Raw genomic sequence first — 23,020 nt, 5'->3', positions numbered from 1 at the left:
ATATTCCGGTTCGCGTGAGGCCGACGGCGTCGCGGGGAGGGGCATCTAAGGCGTCGGGGTAGCCTCTGGGCTCGGATAGATGGCGGCGCTGATGAAGACACGTGGTTTCCGGCGAGATGGAGGCGCCCTCCGACACGTGATTCCGCAAGATGGCGGCGCCCATGCCGACACGTGATTTCGGTCAAAAATGGCGGCGCCCATCCGACACGTGGTTTCCGGCAAGATGGCGGCGCCCATACCGACACGTGGATTCCGCAAGATGGCGGCGCCCATGCCGACACGTGGATTCCGGCAAGATGGCGGCGCCCATGCCGACACGTGGTTTCCGGCAAGATGGCGGCGCCCATGCCGACACGTGGTTTCCGGGAAGATGGCGGCCCCCATGACCGGATCTTTTTTCTCGATTTTTGCCGGGATTTTTGCGCTTTCCGCGGGTCCCCGGGGGCCGGAATGATATTCCGGTTCGCGTGAGGCCGGCGGCGTCGCGGGGAGGGGCATCTAAGGCGTCGGGGTAGCCTCTGGGCTCGGATAGATGGCGGCGCTGATGAAGACACGTGGTTTCCGGCGAGATGGAGGCGCCCATGCCGACACGTGGATTCCGGCAAGATGGCGGCGCCCATGCCGACACGTGGATTCGGTCAAGATGGCGGCGCCCATTCCGACACGTGGTTTCCGGCAAGATGGCGGCGCCCATACCGACACGTGGTTTCCGGCAAGATGGCGGCGCCCATGCCGACACGTGGATTCCGGCAAGATGGCGGCGCCCATGCCGACACGTGGTTTCCGGCAAGATGGCGGCGCCCATGGAGACGGTTCGAATGGATCTTTTTTCTCGATTTTTGCCGGGATTTTTGCGCTTTCCGCGGGTCCCCGGGGGCCGGAATGATATTCCGGTTCGCGTGAGGCCGGCGGCGTCGCGGGGAGGGGCATCTAAGGCGTCGGGGTAGCCTCTGGGCTCGGATAGATGGCGGCGCTGATGAAGGCACGTAGTTTCCGGCAAGATGGAGGCGCCCGTGCCGACACGTGGTTTCCGGCAAGATGGCGGCGCCCGTGCCGACACGTGGATTCGGTCAAGATGGCGGCGCCCATACCGACACGTGGCTTCCGGCAAGATGGCGGCGCCCATGCCGACACGTGGTTTCCGGCAAGATGGCGGCGCCCATACCGACACGTGGATTCCGGCAAGATGGCGGCGCCCATGCCGACACGTGGTTTCCGGGAAGATGGCGGCCCCCATGACCGGATCTTTTTTCTCGATTTTTGCCGGGATTTTTGCGCTTTCCGCGGGTCCCCGGGGGCCGGAATGATATTCCGGTTCGCGTGAGGCCGGCGGCGTCGCGGGGAGGGGCATCTAAGGCGTCGGGGTAGCCTCTGGGCTCGGATAGATGGCGGCGCTGATGAAGACACGTAGTTTCCGGCGAGATGGAGGCGCCCGTGCCGACACGTGGATTCCGGCAAGATGGCGGCGCCCATACCGACACGTGGATTCCGGCAAGATGGCGGCGCCCATATCGACACGTGGTTTCCGGCAAGATGGCGGCGCCCATGCCGACACGTGGTTTCCGCAAGATGGCGGCGCCATCGACACGTGATTCCGCAGATGGCGGCGCCCATGCCGACACGTGGTTTCCGGCAAGATGGCGGCCCCCATGACCGGATCTTTTTTCTCGATTTTTGCCGGGATTTTTGCGCTCTCCGCGGGTCCCCGGGGGCCGGAATGAAATTCCGGTTCGCGTGAGGCCGGCGGCGTCGCGGGGAGGGGCATCTAAGGCGTCGGGGCGGCCTCTGGCCGCCGCGGCCCGGCGACGAAGGGTCGGTGCCCGGGGGCGGGGGCACGGCGACGGGGGGCGGGGGCACGGCGACGGGGGGCGGTGCCGGGGGCGGTGCCCGGGGGGGGGGCTCGGGTAGGGTTGGGGCGGCGCCCGGGGGCCGCGGCGCCCAGGGGAGGGGTGGTGTCGGGGGTGGCCGACGGGGGGCGGTGCCTGGGGGCGGCTAGGGCCAGGTCGGCGCGGGCTTGGCTAAGGGCAGTGCTGCGGTTTGGGGGGTGGGACCTAGGGGCGAGGCTTGGTGACGGGTGGGTGCCTGGGTATAGGGTTGGTGTCTAGTGGTAGGCGAGACTGATTAGGCTTGATTGGTGTCCGCTGGGGGTCCTGATTAGGAGAGGGTGGGGTTCCTATCTAGTGTTTATAGTAAAAAGAATAAAAACTATATGTCCGGTGCAGCAGTAGAAAATTTCAGGCTCCCGGGGAGTAAAGGGTTTGTTTTGTATTTTTCAATTTTTTATTTTTTTCCTTTTGTCCCAGGGAGCCTGAAAGTTTCTACTGCTGCTTTTTTAAACTAAAGCTAGAAAGGAAAACAAAGTTAGAAAGAGAGAGAGAAAATGTATCTTAAACACCCCACAGAACCCTAAAAAGAGCCTCCAAATACACTCAAAATGCCCTACTTTTAAAAAGCCCCTAAAACACCCGTAAAAATCCCCCAAGAACCTTTAAAAAAATCCTTAAATAATCCTAAAAGAGCTTTAAAATTAACCCTAACTGTTAAAATTACCGATTAAAACTAACCCTAATCCAAGATGGCGGCGCCCATGCTGACACGTGGTTTCCGGCAAGATGGCGGCGCCTGTGCCGACACGTGGAATCCGGCAAGATGGCAGCGCCCATGCAGACACGTGGTTTCCGGCAAGATGGCGGCGCCCATGCCGACACGTGGATTCCGGCAAGATGGCGGCGCCCATGCCGACACGTGGTTTTTGGCAAGATGGCGGCGCCCATGCCGACACGTGGTTTCCGGCGAGATGGCGGTGCCCAGGCGTGCACGTGGTTTTGGGCAAGATGGCGGCGCCCATGCCGACACGTGGTTTCCGGCAAGATGGCACCTTTTACGACAGTCGCGCTTTACGGCACCTTTTACGACAGTCGCGCTTTACGGCCGCTTTTACGACAGTCGCGCTTTACGGCCGATTTTACGACAGTCGCGCTTTACGGCAGCTTTTACGACAGTCGCGCTTTACGGCACCTTTTACGACAGTCGCGCTTTACGGCCGATTTTACGACAGTCGCGCTTTACGGCACCTTTTACGACAGTCGCGCTTTACGGCCGTTTTACGACAGTCGCGCTTTACGGCCGTTTTACGACAGTCGCGCTTTACGGCCGCTTTACGACAGTCGCGCTTTACGGCCTTTTACGACAGTCGCGCTTTACGGCACCTTTTACGACAGTCGCGCTTTACGGCCGATTTTACGACAGTCGCGCTTTACGGCCGATTTTACGACAGTCCGCGTTTTACGGCCGATTTTACGACAGTCGCGCTTTACGGCCCTTTTACGACAGTCGCGCTTTACGGCGGTTTTACGACAGTCGCGCTTTACGGCCGCTTTTACGACAGTCGCGCTTTACGGCCGATTTTACGACAGTCGCGCTTTACGGCCATTTTACGACAGTCGCGCTTTACGGCACCTTTTACGACAGTCGCGCTTTAGGGCGATTTTACGACAGTCGCGCTTTACGGCCCTTTTACGACAGTCGCGCTTTACGGCCGATTTTACGACAGTCGCGCTTTACGGCCGTTTTACGACAGTCGCGCTTTACGGCCTTTTACGACAGTCGCGCTTTACGGCCTTTTACGACAGTCGCGCTTTACGGCCTTTACGACAGTCGCGCTTTACGGCCGTTTTACGACAGTCGCGCTTACGGCCGTTTTACGACAGTCGCGCTTTACGGCCATTTTACGACAGTCGCGCCTTACGGCCGATTTTACGACAGTCGCGCTTTACGGCATTTTACGACATCGCGCTTTACGGCCGATTTTAACGACAGTCGCGCTTTACGGCACTTTTACGACAGTCGCGCTTTACGGCCGATTTTACGACAGTCGCGCTTACGCCTTTACACTCGCGCTACGCCCTTTTACGACAGTCGCGCTTTACGGCCGATTTACGACAGTCGCGCTTTACGGCCTTTTACGACAGTCGCGCTTTACGGCCGATTTTACGACAGTCGCGCTTTACGGCCCTTTTACGACAGTCGCGCTTTACGGCCGATTATACGTCAGTCGCGCGTTACGCCGATCTACGACAGTCGCGCTTTACGGCACCTTTTACGACAGTCGCGCTTTACGGCCTTTTACGACAGTCGCGCTTTACGGCCCTTTTACGACAGTCGCGCTTTACGGCCGTTTTACGACAGTCGCGCTTTACGCACTTTTAACACCGAGGCTTAGACAGTCGCCTTACGGCATTCGACAGTCGCTTACGTTTTACGACAGTCCGCTTTACGCTTACACTCGCGTTCGCTTTCACTCCTACGTTTTACACAGCCCTTACGCTTAACAGTCGCGCTTACGGCTTACGACAGTCCGCTTACTTACCTCGCCTGCTTACGACAGCGCGCTTAGCTTACACGCCTTACGCTTAGACACGCCTTTGCATTACACATCGCGCTAGCCGTTTACGACACGCGCTTTACGGCCTTTACGACATCGCCTTACGCTTTACGACAGTCGCGCTTTACGCCTTTACACAGTCGCGCTTTACGGCTTACGACAGTCGCGCTTACGGCGTTTTACGACAGTCGCGCTTACGCCCTTTTACGACATCGCGTTTACGGCCGTTCGACAGTCGCGCTTTACGGCCTTTACGACATCGCCTTACGCTTACGACAGTCGCGCTTACGCCGTTACGACAGTCGCGCTTTACGGCCCTTACGACAGTCCGTTACCTTTACGCATCGCGTTTACGGCCTTTACGACAGTCGCGCTTTACGCCATTACACATCGCGCTTACGCTTACGACAGTCGCGCTTTACGCCCTTACGACAGTCGCGCTTTACGGCCTTTTACGACGCGCGCTTACGCCTTACGACAGCGCGCTTTACGCCTTTACGACATCGCCTTACGGCTTAACAGTCGCGCTTTACGCGTTACGACAGTCGCGCTTTACGCCTTACGACAGTCGCGCTTTACGCCCTTACGACAGTCGCGCTTTACGCGTTACACATCGCGCTTACGCCCTTACGACAGCGCGCTTTACGCCTTTACGACATCCGTTTACGGCCTTTTACACGTCGCGCTTACGGCCTTTTACGACAGTCGCGCTTACGGCTTTACACAGTCGCGTTTACGCCTTTTACGACAGTCCGCTTACGGCCTTTACACAGTCGCGCTTTACGGCTTTTACGACAGTCGCCTTTACGCCGATTTTCGACAGTCGCAGCTTACGGCACTTACGACAGTCCGCTTACGGCCGTTTTACACGTCCGCTTTACGCCTTACGACATGCGCTTACGCCTTTACACAGTCGCCTTACGCCTTACGACAGTCGCGCTTTACGGCCGTTTTACACAGTCCCTTACGCCGTTTTAGACAGTCGCGCTTTACGGCCCTTTACGACAGTCGCGCTTACGGCCTTTTACGACATCGCGCTTTACGCCCTTTACACAGTCCGCTTACGCTTTTCGACAGTCGCGCTTTACGCATTTTACACAGTCGCGCTTTACGCATTTACGACAGTCGCGCTTTACGCCTTACGACATCCGCGCTTTACGGCCTAGCTTACACAGTCGCCTTTACGTTCGCACCTTTCGACATCGCGCTTTACGCCCTTTTACGACAGTCGGCTTACGGCCTTTACGACTCGCGCTTTACGCTTTCGACAGTCGCGCTTTACGGCCCTTTACACAGTCGCGCTTACGGCCTTTACGACAGTCGCGCTTACGCCGTTTTACACATCGCGCTTTACGGCACTTTTACGACAGTCGCGCTTTACGGCCGTTTTACGACAGTCGCGCTTACGCCCTTTCGACAGTCGCGCTTACGCTTACCCGCGTTACGCATTTTACGACAGTCGCGCTTTACGCGCTTTTACGACAGTCGCGCTTTACGGCATTTTACGCAGTCGCGCTTTACGGCCTTTACGACAGTCGCGCTTACGGCTTTTACACTCGCGCTTACGGCCCTTTACGACAGTCGCGCTTTACGGCCGATCTCGACAGTCGCGCTTTACGGCCGATTTTACGACGTCGCGCTTTACGGCCTTTTACGACGTCCCTTACGGCCTTTTACGACAGTCGCCTTACGGCCCTTTACGCAGTCGCGCTTTACGGGTTTCGACAGTCGCGCTTACGGCCATTTTACGACAGTCGCGCTTTACGGCATTTTACGACAGTCGCGCTTACGGCCTTTTACGACATCGCGCTTTACGGCCGTTTTACGACAGTCGCGCTTACGGCGATTTTACGACAGTCGCGCTTTACGCCTTTTAACGCAGCGCTTTCGCCTTACGACTCGCGGCTTAGACGGGCCGCTTTACGACAGTCGCGCTTTACGCCTTTTACACATCGCGCTTTACGCCGTTTACGACAGTCGCGCTTTACGGCATTTAGACAGTCGCGCTTTACGCCTTTTACGACAGTCGCGCTTACGGCCCTTTACGACAGTCGCGCTTTACGCCTTTACGACAGTCGCGCTTTACGTTTACGACGTCGCGCTTTACGGCCTTACGACAGTCGCGCTTACGCCCTTTTACGACAGTCGCGCTTTACGGCTTTTCGACAGTCCGTTTACGGCCGTTTTACGACAGTCGCGCTTTACGCTTACACAGTCGCGCTTTACGGCTTTTACGACAGTCGCGCTTTACGCCTTTACGACAGTCGCGCTTTACGCATTTACGACAGTCGCGCTTCGGCCGTTACGACAGTCGTTTAACCGTGCCTTTACGGCGCTTACGGCCGATTTTACGACAGTCGCGCTTTACCTTTTACGACGTCGCGCTTTCTTTACGCACCGCTTTACGCATTTCGACTCGCCTTTACAGCCGTTTTACGACATCGCGCTTTACGGCCTTTTACGACAGTCGCGCTTTACGGCCGATTTTACGACATCGCGCTTTACGGCACCTTTTACGACAGTCGCGCTTTACGGCCTTTTACGACAGTCGCGCTTTACGGCGTTTACGACAGTCGCGCTTTACGGCACCTTTTACACAGTCGCGCTTTACGGCCGTTTTACGACAGTCGCGCTTTACGGCCGATTTTACGACAGTCGCGCTTTACGGCCGATTTTACGACAGTCGCGCTTTACGGCACCTTTTACGACAGTCGCGCTTTACGGCCGATTTTACGACAGTCGCGCTTTACGGCACCTTTTACGACAGTCGCGCTTTACGGCCGTTTTTACGACAGTCGCGCTTTACGGCCGCTTTTACGACAGTCGCGCTTTACGGCACCTTTTACGACAGTCGCGCTTTACGGCCGGTTTTACGACAGTCGCGCTTTACGGCACCTTTTACGACAGTCGCGCTTTACGGCCGATTTTACGACAGTCGCGCTGTACGGCCGATTTTACGACAGTCGCGCTTTACGGCCGCTTTTACGACAGTCGCGCTTTACGGCCGATTTTACGACAGTCGCGCTTTACGGCACCTTTTACGACAGTCGCGCTTTACGGCCGATTTTACGACAGTCGCGCTTTACGGCACCTTTTACGCCCTTAGCCAAGCCCGCGCCGCCCCGGCCCTAGCCGCCCCCAGGCACCGCCCCCGGTCGGCCACCCCCGCCCCCCGACACCACCCCTCCCCTAGGCGCCGCGGCCCCCGGGCGCCGCCCCACCCCTACCCGAGCCCCCGCCCTCGGGCACCGCCTCCGGGCACCGCTCCCCGTGGCCGAACCCCCGCCCCCCGTCGCCGTGCCCCCGCCCCCGGGCGCCGCCCCTTCGTCGCCGGGCCGCGGCGGCCAGAGGCCGCCCCGACGCCTTAGATGCTCCTCCCCGCGACGCCGCCGGCCTCACGCGAACCGGAATATCATTCCGGCCCCCGGGGACCCGCGGAAAGCGCAAAAATCCCGGCAAAAATCGAGAAAAAATATCCGGTCATGGGGGCCGCCATCTTGCCGGAAACCACGTGTCGGCACGGGCGCCGCCATCTTGCCGGAATACACGTGTCGGCATGGGCGCCGCCATCTTGGATTAGGGTTAGTTTTAATCGGTAATTTTAACAATTAGGGTTAATTTTAAAGCTCTTTTAGGATTATTTAAGGATTTTTTAAAGGTTCTTGGGGGATTTTTACGGGTGTTTTAGGGGCTTTTTAAAAGTAGGGCATTTGGAGTGTATTCGGAGGCTATTTTTAGGGTTCTGTGGGGTGTTTAAGATACATTTTCTCTCTCTCTTTCTTTTGTTTTCCTTTCTAGCTAGTGGTAGGTGAGACTGATTAGGCTTGATTGGTGTCAGCTGGGGGTTCTGATTAGGCTTGATTGGTGTCAGCTGGGGGTGTGTCAGCTGGGGGTACTGATTAGGCTTGATTGGTGTCAGCTGGGGGTACTGATTAGGCTTGATTGGTGTCAGCTGGGGGTGTGTCAGCTGGGGGTACTGATTAGGCTTGATTGGTGTCAGCTGGGGGTGTGTCAGCTGGGGGTACTGATTAGGCTTGATTGGTGTCAGCTGGGGGTACTGATTAGGCTTGATTGCTGTCAGCTGGGGGTGTGTCAGCTGGGGGTACTGATTAGGCTTGATTGGTGTCAGCTGGGGGTACTGATTAGGCTTGATTGCTGTCAGCTGGGGGTGTGTCAGCTGGGGGTACTGATTAGGCTTGATTGGTGTCAGCTGGGGGTCCTGATTAGGAGAGGGTGGGGTTCCTATATAATGTATATAGTAAAAAGAATAAAAACTATATGTCCGGTGCAGCAGTAGAAAATTTCAGGCTCCCGGGGAATAAAGGGTTTGTTTTGTATTTTTAAATTTTTTATTTTTTTCCTTTACTCCCCGGGAGCCTGAAAGTTTCTACTGCTGCTTTTTTAAACTAAAGCTAGAAAGGAAAACAAAGTTAGAGAGAGGAGAGGAGAGAGAAAAGAGAGAGAGAGAGAGAAAAGAGAGAGAGAGAGAGAGAAAAGAGAGAGAGAAGTAAAGGCTGAAAAAAATAGAGAGAAGGAAAAAGAGTGAAAAGAAGAGGAAGAGACAGGGAAAAAAAAGACAGAGGGAAACAGAGAGAAAAGAAGACAGAGAAAAAAACAGAGAGAAAAAGAAGAGAGGGAGATAGAGAAGAAAAGACAGAGAGACAGAAAGAGAAAAGAAAACAGAGAGAGAAACCAAGACAGAGAGAAAAGAAAAGGAGGGTGGGAAAAAGGAAAGACAGGACTTGGAGGGAAAAGAAAGTGGTTAGGATTAGAAAATTCAGGGCAGAGTGAAAAATGAAAAGACTGAGAGCAAAAAAGACAAACCAAGGAAAAGGAGAACACAGAGAAACAGAAGCAAGAAGAGCGAGGGTGAAAGTTACAAAGAAAAAGAAATAAGGTGCAAAGTATAGACACGAGAGAAAAATACATACAGTTAGACAGAAATAGTGAAATGGACAAATAAAAGGAAGGGGATGGAAACATAGTTACAGAAGCAGAGACAGTGTCAGAAGGAGTGAGAAACAGAAACAAAGGGACAGAGACAGATGGAAGTTACGTTAGAGATAGAAAAGGAAAGTGAAGAGCAACAGGAAGAAATACAGTGGAAAGAAAATACAAAACCACACCAAAAAAACACAGGAGCCGCAATGGGGGTAGGGAAGGGCAGGGGATATCTTTATTAGGGGGGATTCAACTTTATTAAATGCATGTTTTTATTTAGACATCAGCAAAATACATAGAAACAGTGTATACAAACGCAAGTGCATATACAATCCATAGACACACTGGTAAAAGTCAAACTTACATATGGAGCAATACAGAGCAGTACAGAGCAATACACATATCAACACAAAGTGATAACCTTTTTCTATTTTCATTACATGTTGAGTTATTGTTACAAGAAACCCAAAACAACAAAAGCACACAAAAACCACCATTCATCTACCATAACCTCTCCCTTCAGATTACACACAAACTCACCATCCCTCTCATCACAACTGCTAAATTACACCCCAGCAATCATTGGTCCTCGGGAACGTGGTTCCCGGGAACCTCCAAAAAATCCTCCTGCCTGACAAAAACCCCGGTCCCTGGAAGGTCCGTGCCCAAACTTTGGCGATGAACGTCGCCTCGCAGACTGACTGGGACTGAGGAAAAAAAAACCCAGCCGGGGGGGAAAAAAAAAACCCCCCGGCTGGGGATTTTTTATTCTAAATTTAAAAATGAGATGAAAAACCTGAAAAGCAAAAGTCATACACACAAGGGTAAAACCAGTCAGCGTGCGCTCACACACGCAGAGACAAGCGGACTCAGACAGACACATTCACATGCTCTCACGCACGCTCACACGCTCGCTGCGGCCCTTACCTGAGACGCTGAAGAACGTGCTTCAATGCATCTTCTCGCTGCCGCTCCTTGACGTCAAATGGTAGATTCCGGGGAAATCGGTAGCCTCGGGGACCTGTGAGACAACAGGAAGGGGTCAACGAGTGTCTGACAGCTAGGACTTGTCCCCGCACTGGCCCAATAAATTTTCTACCCAAAATCCCACAAAACACAGATGAACGGTACAGTTTTTATAACTCTTCCACCTAACTGTGACTACGGGCCAGGGCAGGGCAGTTCCAATCATAATTGGTACAATGTAAGTACACACATTATAAGCTGACGCATACAGTGCAAGTGTACATAGAGTGTAAGTACACACAATATAAGGTGACACGCTTACATACAGTGTAAGTACAGACAATATACGCCAATACACTCACATACAGTGTAAGTACATACAGTATAAGCTAGCCTCATACTAGTAGAACTCCTAATCCACCATAATGGATCCAGGTGAGGCATAGCTGTCCGTACAGCTCAGAACAAGACCTGAAAAGACATCTGACAGGATGCTTCTAAAGAGAGAACTTTTGACTCAGGAGCTCAGACAGGTATCAGAATCGCATCTATGGCCTGGGTGCCAGGGCAAGGAATGTTGAGATCACAGATGCTAACAATAATGCCAGGGTTTCTGACAGACCCCTCAAAGGCTAAGGTAAAAGACATGAGATACACAAACAACACATAATGCACAGCAGACAAGTGACACAAGACACACCGGGACTGCTCTGCCCTGCTGCACACCTCAGCACTGTCATCAAAAGTGAGACTTTGCTTTTATGGGGCCTAAGGGGCCACTTCATGAACACCCCCCACCTCCAAAGTAGACTCAAAAACCCCTCCCAGTAATTCCCAAACCAGCACCCCGCTCTCACCCCTCTGTGGGACTTAGCCCTCTACTTATCTCTCAGACATCTCAGGATGCAGGCCCATGTCATGTACAAAAGATGGTGGCCTCTACATCTGGGAAGGTCCTGCTGGCACTGCTGTTCAACAATCTCCTGGTGTTTCTTAGCCAGCTACATTAAAGAAAACCAAATATCAATGCATGACCTCAGCAGCACGCTGGCCAAAACCCAACAATTCTGCTATTCACCATTGTCCTAAGAATGCCTGGTGCAGAAATAGGAACACATGCTTAGAGTTGCAGCAGAGAGACTTGAGCAATAACAACTGCTTCTGTAAGCTACTCAATGCTCACCTTGCCCATCTCACCTTGACTGCTGATATCCAGCTTTACTTCCTAAAAAGAAAAAGAACAGTGCTGTAACAGAGTCACACTTTAAACTCCCCCTGCAGAGACAAACAGTGACTGACCTGCTCTGGGGAACCTCCTCACCCGGCATGGGTGGATGGATGGATTTTGCCATGGATTTTATCCTCTTCATCAGAAAGTTAGGACAAAAGTAAAAGGGCTGCAGGATGACTTCACAGCTCCAAACATCTTGTGTCTATCTAGAAATATCATCTAGAGTCCAGTGACACCCCACAAACTGCAAGGCCCCAGGACTTGTCCTATTGCAGCTGGCTATGCGGCAGGGCAGGACAGCTCCGGCACAAATGTGTGCAGACACCTGTGACACAGAACACGACAAACAGGGGGACATTAAACATGACACATCATGCTTGTGGTGAGGGCCTTGAGGAGAGAAGGTAGAAGGGACCTCAAAGACACACTAGGTAACACAGCACACTGGACAACACAACATAGACCAGAACTGTTCTGCACTGCCTGCCTGAAAGCTGCCATCAAAAGTAGAGCCTCTCCCTTTAGCTGTCCTAAGAGGCCCTTGGAGAAGATTGCTTTTCCCTCTGCTAATTTTTACATCTGCCCCAAGATCTCCCAACCTGCTACTCTCCCATCATCCCATCTCCAAGCCCTGGCCCCCAACTTATCGTTTGGATGATTGGTGATGTGGCACCTGAAATGAGTCTGCCTTGGAACGCCTCGTGATGGCCTGTTAGCTTCTTGGTTAGCTACAATAAAGAAAACCAAAACCAAAGTATGAGTCCAGAGTTATGCGGGCCAAATCCCAGCAAGTCAGCTACTTGCCCTCTCCTGAGTGTGCCTGGCTGCTTTAGGCTCCAGCTTCACCCTGATTCCAAGGCTGTGGCCTTTATTAGCAGTGGCACCTGGGTTAGAGAAAGGCAAAGTTGGACAGCATTCCTATGAGTGCAGTAGATAACCTTGTGTGCTGTAGGACATGGGAATACCTCTGCTAGGCTTCTGAGGAAGAGTAAAATTTCTATAACTGTTCTACCTAACTGTGACTACGTACCAGGGCAGGGCAGCTCTGATCATAAGTGGTACAATGTAAGTACACGCAATATAAGCTGATACATACAGTGCAAGTATACACAGAGTGTAAATACACATAATATAGGGTGACGCGCTTCCATACAGTATAAGTACACACAGTATAAGCCAACATAGGTACATACAATGTAAGTACATACTGTACAAGCCAGCATAGGTACATACAATATGAGTACATACAATATACGTCAATACAGGTACACATGATATAGGTACATACAATATAAGCCAGGACTGGAGATAACTCTCTGGAAGATGAATTCTTGAGCCCTATACCCTTTGAGAAAATAGAACCTACAGAACTACTGCAGTCACCTGAAGAGGGTGTAAGACGCTCCCTGTAGAAGTCCAAGACAATGGAAAAAAAGGCACCAGCAAAGCTGGTAGTGAGAAGGAAGATGCATGAGAACATCTTGTCCCTGTGAGACATTCCTGTCTCAAAGAGCAAAATTGTAAAGATGCCAGAATAAGGGATATCCAGAAAGGAATGTGAGTAGAACGCGGCCTATATGGCACAGATGAGTGCCGATAAAGCATCGAGATGTAACAAAGGCCTATGACGTGGAAGACAATTGACACACACTACATACCACAGACAGGGACACCATAACATAGACACAAATGACATAACACAGAGACAAGTTGCAACTGATTGGCACTTTCCCCTTAGGGACCCGAGAGTCCTAGCACAAGACGAGCCAGAGGCCGATGAGGCCAAGGGAAAGGAAGCCCTATGACAACAGCATGTGATGATGAAATGTAACTCGTTAAAAGAAGTTAGTGCCAAAGCAGTTAAGAAGATGCTCGAGAGGCTCGGCAAGCCTAGAGAAGGAAGCGGACTGCTGGGTGACCACGGTTATAGCTCAGGACATGAAGGCAAGCTCCTCGGGGGAAAGATCCGTGACAATGCTGAGTCGAGGAAGGCTGACAACGCAAAGTTCGCGACGCTGTGGAGAGGGGTCGGAACTGCCCTGCCCGGCAAAGGCTCTGGTGAGGCTGAGGAGAAACCCTCTCCCTTTACTTCCAGGGAGCCCATCCCACTACAGACCTCTCCGCTAAGCTGACATCAGATTGCCTCCTGTGATAGTAAAGGCTTTTCCCCTTCTCCCAACCACTGGCCCCGACCCTTAGCTTTTGGAAGACGAGCGGACAAAAGCCATCGTCGGTCAGATATGGATGTTGAGATGTTCTCAATGTGTGTGCTTCGGTGCTGCCGCTTCCAAGCTGTGGCTACAAGCCTCCCCAGGGTACCTAAGGCAAAACAGAAAAGGTGACTATTGCCCTCAAAAACGGTAATCCCCGGGAGTCCTCCGCACCCCTGCCCCAGCTCACCTCAAGTCTTGATTTGACTCTGGAGGCTGCCCAGAAGGTACCTGCAAAAAGAAAAGGGACATGCTTAGCATGCTGCTGCATAACGTTCGCCTATGAGTCAGCCTGCCTAAACCCCAACTCACCTGCCCTCCTCTGTTCCTTGGTCATGCCTAGGGCAGTGACAGCACCTGCAAAGAAAAAAAGCAGAAAAGCTGCTGAGATACTGTGAAAGCACAACCTCCCAACCCTGACAAGTATGCCACACCAATACCTTAAGCTTGAACCCACCTGGCACGGGCATGCTGGGCTAGGATAGATGGCAAGCGGACCATCTAAAATAAAAAGAAGAATAATACATACCTAGAGCTGCACCAAAAACTGAGACCTCAGCAATAACAACAGCTTTGGTACCCTACTCAATGCTCACCTTGCCCACTCAGCCTTGACAGCTGCTCTTTGCCCTGACTTCCTAAAAATAAAGACAAAGAGCAGAGCTGTAACAGCCACCATTTATGCTTCCTCTGCAGAGACAAACAGTGACTAACCTGCATGGGGGAATCCCCTCACCCAGGATGGGTGGCTCTGCCCTGGATTTTATCCTTCTGCATCTGAAAGAAAGTTAGGACAAGAGTCAAAGGGCTGCAGGATAACTTAAGGGCTCCAGATATCTTGTGTCCATCTACAAATCCCATCTAGAGTCCACCAACACCTCACAATACAAACTTCAAGTCCCCAGGACTTCTCCTATTGCACCAGGCTATGCGGCAGGGCAGAGCAGCTCCGGCACAAATGTGTGCTGACACCTGTGACACAGGACAGGACGGGACAGACAATGGGGACACAACACAGACAGAAATCTCTTGGCAAGGAAAATGGCTGCAAGGACTGAGAGAATGCAAAAGGTGATGACCGAGGTAAGACCGATGGTGAGCTGATGAGGCTCAGAGAACCCTGGAAAAAGAAGATGCTAACTGGATGATTTATTCCAAGAACAGCAAAGATGGATGCCTAGGAGTCCTATGGTCAGAAGCCTGTACCTAACCTCATATTATTACAAGCCCTAATCCACCATAATGGATCCAGGTGGGGCATAGCTGTCCATACAGCTCAGAACAAGACCTGAAAAGACATCTGACAGGATGCTTCCAAAGGCAGAAGAGAGTCTGATGCCTGTCTGAGCTCCCGAGTCAAAAGTTCTATGGCCTGGGTGCCAGGCCAAGGAATGCAGAGATCACAGATGCTAAGAATGATGCCAGGGTTTCTGACAGTCTCCTCAAAGGGCTAAGGTAAAAGACATGACATACCCAAACAACACATAATGCACAATAGACAAGTGACACTAGACACACCGGGACTGCTCTGCCCTGCTGCACACCTCAGCTCTGTGATCAAAAGTGAGACTTTGCTTTTATGAGGCCTAAAGGGCCACTTCATGAACACCTCCCATCTCCAAAGCTGACTCAGAAACCTCTCCAGTAATTCCCAAACCAGCACCCTGCTTTCATCCTCTCTGTGGGTCTTAGCCCTCTACTTATCTCTCAGACATCTGGGGATGCAGGTCCATGTCATTTACAAAAGATGGTGGCCTCTACATCAGGGAAGGTCCTGCTGGCACTGTTGTTCAACAACCTCCTGGTGTTTCTTAGCCAGCTACATTAAAGAAAACCAAATATCAATGCATGACCTCAGCAGCACACTGGCCAAAACCCAACAATTCTGCTACTCACCATTGTCCTAAGAATGCCGGGCTCCTGGGGGCACAAGCTTTGTCCTCACTCAGAGGCTGACACCATCGTCACGGGGTAGGCCTGGGATAAGAGGAGAGGTGGTGATGCGGCATTGCTGAAACCTGAGTGGACCCTCGCTCCTCCTCCCCACTTCCCTGACTCACCGCAACTCCTTGGCCATTGCTGAAGGCCACCCTGGTGACACCTTTAAATAGAAAAGGCAGGGGCTTCATCGCCGAGTCCCGTGATACTTCTGCAGGGCTCAGGAGAGCAGCGAACCCGGGCCGTCAGCCAGTTGGTGACTGGGGCTTGGGGTGCTCCGAGTGGACTGCCTAAATCGCAGAAACAGATGCTTAGAGTTACACTGGAAAGTGAGTCTTGAACAATAACACTGCTTCTGAACTCTACTCAATGCTCACCTTGCCCACCTCACCTCACCTGGACTGCTGATATCCAGCTTTACTTCCTAAAAAGAAAAAGAACAGTGCTGTAACAAAGTGACACTTGACACTCCCCCTGCAGAGACAAAAAGTGACTGACCTGCTTGGGGGAACCTCCTCACCCGGGATGGGTGGATGGGTTTTGCCCTGGATTTTATCCTCTGCATCTGAAAGTGAGGACAAAAGTCAAAGGGCTGCAGGATGACTTCACAGCTCCAAACACGTTGTGTCTATCTAGGAATATCATCTAGTCAAGTGACACCCCGCAAACTGCAAGTCCCCAGGACTTGTTCTATTGCAGCAGGCTATGAAGCAGGGCAGAACAGCTCCGGCACAAATGTGTGCAGACGCCCGTGACACAGAACGTGACAAATGGGGGGACATTAAACACGACACATTATGTTTGTGGTGAGGGCCTCAAGGGGAGAAGGTGAAAGGGACCCCAAAGACACACTAGGTAACACGGTACACTGGACAACACCAGACAGACCAGAGCTGTTCTGCACTGCCCGCCTGAAAGCTGCCATCAAAAGTAGAGCCTCTCCGTTTAGCTGTCCTAAGAGCCCCTTGGAGAAGTTTGCTTTTCCCTCTGCTAATTTTTAAACCTGTACCAAGAACTCCCAACCCGCTACTCTCCCATCATCCCATCTCCAAGCCATGGCTCCCAACTTATCTCTTGGATGATTGGTGATGTGGATCCACGTTGCACCTCAAATGAGTCTGCCTCAGAGGGCCTCGTGATTGCCTGTTAACCTCTTCGTTAGCTACAATAAAGAAAACCAAAACCAATGTATGAGTTCAGAGTTATGTGGGCCATATCCCAGCCAGTCAGCTGCTTGCCCTCTCCTGAGTGTGCCTGGCTCCTTCAGGCTCCAGCTTCATCCTGATTCCAAGGCTGTGGCCTTCATTAGGAGTGGCACCTGGGTTAGAGAAAGGCAAAGTTAAATGGCATTCCTGTGAGTGCAGTGGATGACTTTGTGTGCTGTTAGACATGTGAATGCCTCTATGCCTCTGCTATGCTTCTGAAAAGCCTTGCGGGGGGGGGGGGCTCAAATAAACACCATTTCTCACCCTGCTGCCTTCAAAACTCCCCAGAATAACTTCCTAACCAGATACCTGCTCACCATCCCTCTCCTAGTCACAATCCTCAACTCATCTAAACCCTCAATCTAAGACATTATCTTCAACACTCTTTTGTGACATGATAAAACTGCTGAAAAATCTCAAGTGTTGCACTTGGCAAAACCTGGAATCTCAGGAAGCTGCACTCTTCCAAAGAAAAACAAAACCAACAACAAAAAACCCAAAACCAAAACAAAACAAAAAAAACACAAAAGCAAAACCAGGAATTACCAAAGCACCTTACCACTCCTAAACACACAACCCAAAAATCATGAACTTAAATACTCCCTGTGTTCATTGCTGTTTTCTTCACAGTGCCTTCAAGCCTCTGTTGCTTTAGATATCTAAAAGCACCTGCTAAAAGGAAGATGAGATAAGCTGAAAGAGCCTCTTCACTGAAATGAGAGGAGAGCTCTTACCCCAGCACATCCCAGAGAGGGAATGAAGCCCCTCACCCAAAGACTGGGGTTAATATACCCCTGATTGTGCCCACTTCTCATTTCCATGGCATCCAGGAAAAGGGAGGGGGAAAATCCCACTGGGTATAAAAGCCCTCAGAGCAGCTGCAGCTGTTTGGCCCCTCTGATTGGAATTCAAGGGGACTAAAGGGCTTGATACAAGAGAAAGCTCTTCAGGGAAATGGCAGCACTCTCTTTTTTGCTACAGCTACTTGGGGCAAAAGGGCAGAAAACAGGTACAAAATAAAACTTTGTATTTAGGCAGCATAGCTTCGTAATTTGGGCAATTTATGTAAGTTAACAGCAACTTGATAAGTTGCTGTTAACTTACATAATTATTCTTCAGTGACTGCTAAGTAGTACTTCATGTGTGACTGAGTGGAGAAGAATACTAATGATATGAGTAGTCAAAGTCTCCTTAGAACCTCTAATTGGGGCTATCTACATAATAAATAAATATAAGAAAAAATAATAGACTTCTACGTGGTATTAAGATTACATATGTGCACACGTGCTGGCCTTGCTCCCATCCAAAATATTTGATACCAGGGTGTGGGTAGAAGTGCCCTGAAATGCAGTTTTAAACCCCTAAAAAGCTGGAAAAGGCAAAGTTTGCTTCAAGTGCACTCCTTAAAATGAGGAAATAGGTCAGTTACCTCCACTTAGGCTAATACGGTGGCAAATAAATGGCTTCTCCCCTTTAATTTAATCCCCTAAAATATTGGGCAAAGAGGAGCATTCCTCAGCTTAAATCTCTCCAGTGATGGAAAACGGGGGATTTTTCCATCAATTCAAACCCTTAAAAAGGAGGAACAGTTCGGCTTCCTTCTCCATTTAAGCCTTATTATGATGAAAAGGGCAGAGCTACCCTTAATTCAAACTCATAAAAAAAGCATCATCAAGGTTTTCCCCTTCCATTTGAACTGCAAAATAATGAAAGATGGGGACTCTCTATCAATTAAAACCCGTAACGGCATGGAAAAGGCAGGGTTTCCTTCGATTGAGACCATTGAAGTTACAGGGGAAGTAGATTCCTCTTCAATTTGAATGTGGACAATTGTGGGAAAGGAAGCTTTTCCCCTCAATTAAACCCCCTTTCTCCTAGCAATCCCTCCCTTTTCTGGGGGCACTGGGGAGGGACTGATAAAAGCTGAAAGCTCTCCAGGACCCCGCATGCTGCCCCACCTGCTCAGGTGCTGCCCCTTGGCACGAGGGCTCGTCCCTCGGCATTTTCTCCGAGCGGCGCTCCGCGCCCGGGCACATCCGGCTGCTCCGCAGCCCCTGCCGGATGCTCCCACCGCCGTTCCCCGAGGGGCATTCGGGATACTTCCGTTTCCTTCTCTGGGCTGGCAGTTCCTTGTGCAGACGTGCCCAGGTAACCCTCTGAAAGCAGCCTCTGGCAGGAGCTGCCCCCTCCTCATTCTCACTGGTCACACCTGGAGCTGCTGCACCTTGGAGTGGGAGGATTTTAGCCAGATTTCTGGAATACTTGCTGCAGGACTCAGTAACTCAGGGCCAAAAAGATTTTCTTCCAGCTGTGAAATTAAAAAAAAAAAAAAAAAACAGAAAACTAAGTAAATCTTGTACTTAAAGCAATTTGTAATCTGGAAGTTTGTATGGACTAACTGTCAACTCTCAGGAAAATAAACACCCTGCTATCTTATCTTGCCCCTACATAGTGAAGCAATCTAATAATTTACAATAAAATTTACCGGCTTCTAGTTCATGAACTATTAATGGTATTTGTTATGATTTTATGATGCTGTTTACAGGTCAGTGTTCTGAGGGTAGTTCCAGCCCTCCCTTGGCCCACTGTCCTCTGCAGCAAGGCCCCTGTGCTGTGTGGCTGTAAATGGCAGCTGATGCATCTGTTTTGAAGAAAAACAGTGTGAATTGTGTGTTGAAACTTAGTACCGGTTCTCTGTGCCGTTCAGTATTTTACACTGAATCAAAGAATATGTGTTCTGGGCTTTAATTCTTTTTTAATGGTGTCTTATCTCAGGGGAGCTGGGCAGAACTGGGTAAGTCTGATGACTAGAGAGCGTGAATAATATTTGCACAGCTTTCTGTGTTTTCAGTGCTCAGTCAATGACAACTAACATAAATTACAAAAGCTGAGGAAATGCAAGAATGCTCCTGTCATTGTGTGCTTTTTAGTTTAGGTACCAAAGTGAAATGTGCAGTGATTTGAAGAAAGCCCAACTGGAGCTAAACATCCTTTAATTAACCTTTGCAGGATAGTTTAAAAGTTATTCAAGAAGGTCTTGGAACATGGCAGCCAGAAATGCCTGAAGAGTTCACAGAAACTGCAAGCATCTGTTAAAAGCACAAGAATATGGATCTTTTTGTTTTAGAATAAAAATGGGTGGTTAACAAACATCCTGAAGAGTCAGCCACCCACATTCTTCCTCCAAAGAATTGCAGATTCTTAGCTCCTGGGCTCTGAGATGTAATTACAGTATGAGGAGGTTTGGGAGAGCTGAAAAGTCACCATAGCAACCTCCTGGCAAAAATCTTCGCTCATCCAACCTAAAGCAAAATTTATTTTTATCTGAACGGCCTTAGTGAGCCTGAACATGTTCTGTGTTCTGGCTCTCTGCTTCATTTCATTGTACTCCTCAGACACGGTATTTTCCTGCTCTAAGTCCTAAAGGCCATCTTCTAAATCTTTTAAATGAAAGTTTTGACTAGAAATGGATGCAAGATGCTGGCTGTTAAATCGGGGTCTGCCTCTGAGTTAAGAAAGAGGTGCCCTCTCGTGGCATTCCAGACCCTTTGCCATCAGCTCTAGTGAAGCTGATAAACAACCTGTGCTGAATAATTTTAAGCATTGAAGTGAACTGAAAAATGCTGAATAATTTTAAGCATTGAAGTGAACTGAAAAATGTGGAAACAGATAAAAGAAGATGAAGGAAATAAAAATCATTGAAAAGTCCTGTGCAGTCCCTCTTCAGAAGAAAGAAAGGCTCTCCATGCAAGAGTTTATGCAAGTTCTAGAAGCTAGGAGAAGCTAGGCAGCATGGACTTGGTGAGACGCAGTGCTTGCCAAGCAATTTTCATGGATGTGATCTGCCCATGATAGGAGACTGAGACCTGCTGGTCGAAGTTGCTGGATGGCAGGAGGGTGCTCAGCTGCAGCTATTTGACTGTATAAGGGTCTGTGCGGGTGCACAGGGGGAAGGCAAAGCAGGAGAAGAAATGCTGAGATATAAAGCAGTTTGGTTAAGGGGTGCTCTCAGTTTTTTGAGGAAAAACTTGAAGTCTGCGGTGTTTAAATGGGGGTAACCAAGAGGAGGAGACAGATTTGTGAGCAATAAGGTGACGATGGATGGGTAGGTTATGTAGAAAAGCTGAAGGAAGGGATGCTTCTATTACTTTTGGAGCCTAGAGTATCTGGACTAGCAGGGTGCACTGCTCAGCAGCCTTGGGAGGTTCAGGCTTTCTCCAGTTATTCTTACATCCCTCTCAGACCCAGTAAGGGGAGTGAACAACCAAGAGCTGCTGTCAGAACATTTAAGATCACGCTCCTGCAGGAGACAGCCACCTGGCCTCCAGGGCTGATTTTGTCCCTCTGGAGCTAACTCACAAAATTCAGAAGTTGATCTCTGGCTGACCAAAGTGACAGGCACACAGGGGTGTCCTTCTCAGGGGCCACTCTCTCTGAGACCTCACTCATGAAATCTTTCTCAGCAGCAAGCAACAATTAGTATTTTTGGAACTTGGCAATGACTAATTAATATCTTGCAGGAAGGAAGAAAGAAGCTGGTGATGATCTTTATACTACACAAATATGGCCTAGCTATTGGGGGTAATTTTCAACTAGTGTTCTTCACTGCAGTCACTTTTGCTGCTATATGAAGACTGGAAAGCCACCAAAAATATGGCTAATGATATAGAAATATATTTATTGCAATCCTCTTATTGGTTAGCCTCATTTTTGATGCTCACCTATTGGAAACCGTACATATTTACAGGATGCCAAATAGACCATTTATTAATGCTTAAATCAAAATCCTTGAGTTGGACTTTAAAAAGTCAGTGGTACAGTAGTCTCATGGCTTCAGACCTTGTCTGCCATCACGTCTCAGTCCTCTTTTCACAAGCAGAATCACATCACCTGTGAGGCAATGGTTTTTGAAACATTACACTGATAACAACAGGAATGGAGTGGAGCCTGTGATCGCCCTCTGCAGATTCAATTCTACCTGGAGAGAATCTGCAGCACTGGAATGTGCAGGGAGGCTAGTCCAGCCCCAGGTGTTCTAATAGTTTGGAATGTGGCTCAATGGATCATATCCTAACATCATGTCTATATTTCTGTAGGATGAAAAACATATTTATTCCAGTCATATGGCATGCCTGATGACTCAGAGCTGGATTTTAGCCGCTTCATTGTCCACTTGCTCCAGTTTGACTCTGTGCTGACTTCACAGCCTGTGGCTTAGTGCAAAGGGAAAAATCAAATCTGTGCCTAGCACGCAGAAACTTAGGTACTGTAGCATGCCTGCTGTCCTTTGATTTCAGCTGTCCTTTGAACTTCAGAAGACAATTTGAAGTCGTTTAGGATAAAAATAGGAGACTTCAAGTTATTACCAGCCCCTGTTTCTGTTATTGTCCATGGATGAATTGTCATTGATTTGAGTGAGTTGGACTGTTTTATTTTGAGCATGGATGAGTGTCCTTAACTTGAACTACAGTAGAGAGAACAATGTTTTGTGTTGCATGGTCTAACCCTGCTTCTTTCTGACCATGCTCCTTATTCATAGATATTTGGCTTTGTATTAATATGTTGAATTTATTTCTCATAGCCAGAGTTGCAATGGCAAGTCTCTCACAGTCACATCAGAGTGTGAACTAAAAAATACCAATTACCAGCCTCGCAAGGAAATGGCACTTCTGGGGCACAATTTTGTGATCCTGTTCTTCTTTCAGCACCTGGGCCTGTAATGCAACAGGGTGATTCAGTTCACTGTGATTTTCTGTTGTACATGTGGGCAAAAATATTCACAGTGCAGAGGTTTGCATCCAAAAAGGAGATAGAGGAGGCCTGTAACTTTATTCAAATAAAGGGAGAGGCCGTGGGGTATTTCCCCCAGGGTCTCTCAAATTGTTGGAGGACACAGTGTCCTTTTAATCCTATTTTCCTGGCCATATCATCCTCTCTCTTTCTCCATTGGCTGAGGTACTTGAGTGGTACAGACTTACCGAATCACCTGCCACATGATCCCCCTAATATGCACCCCCCCCCCCAACCTCCCCCCCATTCTGTATCTCTGTTCTGTCAATTAGTACTATTCCTCTGGATTTTATGGTTCCTTTCTCTTACTATCTTGTCTATCAATCTCTGGTCTTACCTACAAGCAGGCTCAAAC

The 23,020-nt window shown here is 50.0% G+C and overlaps 1 long non-coding RNA gene across 9 annotated transcripts; it reads right to left on the bottom strand.

Moving 5' to 3' along the window:
- Positions 1-11,153: 11,153 nt before the first annotated feature.
- Positions 11,154-18,943, bottom strand: LOC135447692 (uncharacterized). Of its 9 annotated transcripts, none has more exons than XR_010440244.1 (12): positions 18,834-18,943; positions 16,169-16,832; positions 16,067-16,094; positions 15,793-15,960; positions 15,629-15,709; positions 14,447-15,551; positions 14,329-14,370; positions 14,190-14,233; positions 14,045-14,089; positions 13,923-13,963; positions 11,475-13,841; positions 11,154-11,292 (listed from the first exon to the last, which is right to left on the bottom strand). It is a non-coding gene; the product is annotated as an uncharacterized LOC135447692 (long non-coding RNA). The 9 variants fall into 9 exon arrangements; XR_010440245.1 differs by lacking the exon at positions 18,834-18,943 and having other exon boundaries at positions 11,475-11,516; positions 11,591-13,841; positions 16,169-17,939; XR_010440247.1 differs by lacking the exon at positions 18,834-18,943 and having other exon boundaries at positions 11,475-11,507; positions 11,591-13,841; positions 16,169-17,939.
- Between the last annotated feature and the right edge of the window lie 4,077 nt (positions 18,944-23,020).

The sequence above is a fragment of the Zonotrichia leucophrys genome, chromosome 4A (genome assembly GCF_028769735.1).
Source record: "Zonotrichia leucophrys gambelii isolate GWCS_2022_RI chromosome 4A, RI_Zleu_2.0, whole genome shotgun sequence".
Classification (NCBI taxonomy): domain Eukaryota; kingdom Metazoa; phylum Chordata; class Aves; order Passeriformes; family Passerellidae; genus Zonotrichia; species Zonotrichia leucophrys.
The sequence above is the reverse complement of the archived record's forward strand: the minus strand, read 5'-3'. Positions and strand labels throughout refer to the sequence as shown.